This window comes from Octopus bimaculoides, chromosome 10, assembly GCF_001194135.2.
Source record: "Octopus bimaculoides isolate UCB-OBI-ISO-001 chromosome 10, ASM119413v2, whole genome shotgun sequence".
Taxonomy (NCBI): Eukaryota; Metazoa; Mollusca; class Cephalopoda; order Octopoda; family Octopodidae; genus Octopus; species Octopus bimaculoides.
The window spans coordinates 29,549,530-29,552,450 of NC_068990.1; the positions used below are offsets into that span (position 1 = coordinate 29,549,530).

Here is a 2,921-nt window from a genome sequence, read left to right on the forward strand (position 1 = left end):
TATATATATATATATATATATATATATGGGAGTGACGGATTTTTTTGTATTTCCCCCGTAACTGTAACGTTCTTTTATGCGTTTCAGCCCTAAAGCTGAAGCCTTGCTGGGGCACCACCAATGTTATTACTTTTTCAGTGACCATTCTTATCCGATTGGCCTTTTGGTGAAGATTTTCATCACAGTTCGTGGAAATATGCACGCGTAGATAGATAGAGGTGTGTGTAGCGATAAGTGTATGTAGTTATAGATATACAGCTATATTTAGCCTCTACTGAAGAACATAAATGACCATAGTCTGTAGAACTATGGCACCGTGGTTCGGCATTAACACTCAAATTACCCCCACCTGTATGTGTTACGCAAACGCACATATATGTATAAACACTCATACTTGTATCTTTGTTAGGGGGCGGTATCTGGTGTTTGTCGGGTCAACACAGTTTTCTTGATATGTACGACATGCGCGCAGTAAATTCGAGTTTTAATAACGTGGTCTACACAAAATATATTTTACATCTCACACATTTATCGGCGAAAGTAGAGAATACGTAAACCCGGTGTCTAGGATTTTGGTTACGCCGAAAACGGGTGGCGTACATATTCTTTACTTCTGCCCCTTTTATTTATATTAGTTTCCATGTTGAAGTCCACAGCCTGTATTCTACATTAATAATAAGATCCTTACTGCGTGAAATAACAGTAGATACGTAAATTAAGAAATCAGAGCTTTCAGGTGTTCATAGCTTTGTTTTTTCAACCCTCCCCCCTGTGAAGTGATTCTAAATGAGAATCGAAACCGTAATCAAAGGACTTCATTGTCAAATGTGTCCTTCCAATCTCGAGTCTGTGGGCGTATAATTTAGAAGATACTTGTTTGCTATCAGTTTGATGTCCTTTGTTGAGATTCTCTTGTCGGTTTGTATGACGCCTGTGTTTGTTATTTAACTCCATCAACCGTGATCGAGCAAATTTATGCTCAAACGACGCCTCATATGTGACCACTCCGTTTTTTGTGTTTTTTCTTCTATACCAGAGACTACATTACTTAATGTGTCCTATTATTTTTGAGACTGCTGTCTCTGGCAGGCCTAACGACTACCTTGAAGGTGTCTTGTTTTATATGGAATTATTCTGCAATTATTTGTATATACATTAGAATAACTGCGGAAATTAAAGCCTGAATTTAGAAAAAAAAAAAAAAAAAAAAAAAAAAAAAAAAAAAAAGCATATCCTAAATTGCTATCCACACCCTTCACAGACTAGGAAACTTAATCTCCACAAAGTTAGGAGGCGACATTCAGCTCTTAATATTTAGTTTAAATATCTATGAATGAAATAAAGAGTATGAACTGCACACCATTATTTTAGGTAATATCTTTCTCTCGTCCCTCTTTGATTGCTTTTCCTATTTATTTTTCTGTGAAAATAATTCAGTCCTCCAGTTTCTTGAGAGAGAGGGAGGAAAAAATTATGACTTGTCAGTAGGAATCTGTGTTTTTCTTTTTTTTGCTTTGACCTAATTTAAGAAACTGATCTGACATGGGAGGGTGTTCCATATATAACTGTGTGTATGTGTATACACACACACACACACATACACTTTAGTTCTTCGTTTTCGCCATAGCGACTAAGGCCATGTTCGATCATCTATCTATCCATCCATCCATAGTCTGATGAAGGCTAGCAGGCCGAAACTTCGAAGTCGCTGTCACTGCTATTCTTGTAAATGTATTGTGTGTGTGTGTGTGCGGTACGTACATGCTGGTAAATGCTTTTTGGAATCGATGGGGGTATCTGCTGGAGACAGACAAATAAGATAAATGTGATCGTTGTTTGTACGAAAAGTTTATGATTGACCGCGTTATTTAAAGGAAGTGCTTGGTGCGAAGGGGTGGAGCAGTGTGGCAGTTGTACAATGTGGCCGCGGATCCACCCCCGAATGATCGGCGACAGATTTGAGGTATGCGTGGGGATTCATAATAAACGTGTGTACCTATGGAATATACTTATGTATTACACATGCACGTATATGGTATTGTTGTGTACATGTTTATACACGCAAAATCCAGCGTGTGTTTGTGCATAGATTTAAGTGTGTGTATATACACACACACACACACTGTGTTTATGAAGAGAAAGGACATTAATATTAAACAGTGTTCAATACGATTATATTTCGTGGTGATTGATTTAATTTAAATGTTCTTAATTACTTCAGAATATTTCTTGACAACTAGAAATCAGCTTTTAGTGTATATATGTACGTGTGTGTGTGTGTATTTGTAATTGCGCGCGCGCATACAACCACAAAAACTCGGTGTTATGTGAAACTATTTAAAGAAGCACTTAAAAATTTACGCATGTGTGTGTGTGATGTGATTAGGGTGTATAATGGTGATTTCGAAAACTGATATATCTTTATATGTTGTTGGCGTGGATGAACATCTTGTCTCAGTTACTATCTTAAACTTTGTGTTCCGGTTTACAACGTATAATTATCTCTCGATAAGCTTTGCCTGTTCTCATTAAACTTGATTGACGAAATATTTCGGTAGACGTTGGTAATATTCCTTTCATTTCGCATAACTTCTTGGAAAACTATATCTTCGTTTTCGTTTCTTGTGTTTTTTTTTTGTTTTTTGTTGTTTTTTTTCTCTGTTATAACTCCGCCCGAATTTTGGACGTGGGAGGGAGGCGTCAGTTTTCGTTTTCCTAATTCTGTCATCCCAGATGAACGAGACAAAAACGAAATAAAATTTCAAAATCTTTTAAAATACCGTCGGATCAGGTGGTTGCTGTTGGTTACATCCATATCTGACCTGATTAAGCAGATTTAAGATCAGCGACGTTTCAATCGTGTTTTTTTTGTTTTTTTTATTAAGATGGTTGGGTACTTTTTTTCTCTCTGGTTTCGTCAG

General features: G+C 36.8%; 1 protein-coding gene across 1 annotated transcript in view; it reads left to right on the top strand.

Annotated features, from left to right (window-relative positions):
• LOC106870004 (sorting nexin-12) overlaps positions 1-2,921 on the top strand; it is a gene marked incomplete at its 3' end in the record, with an annotated part of 47,123 nt that overhangs the window by 1,203 nt on the left and 42,999 nt on the right. The gene's annotated exons all lie outside the window — the stretch shown is intronic.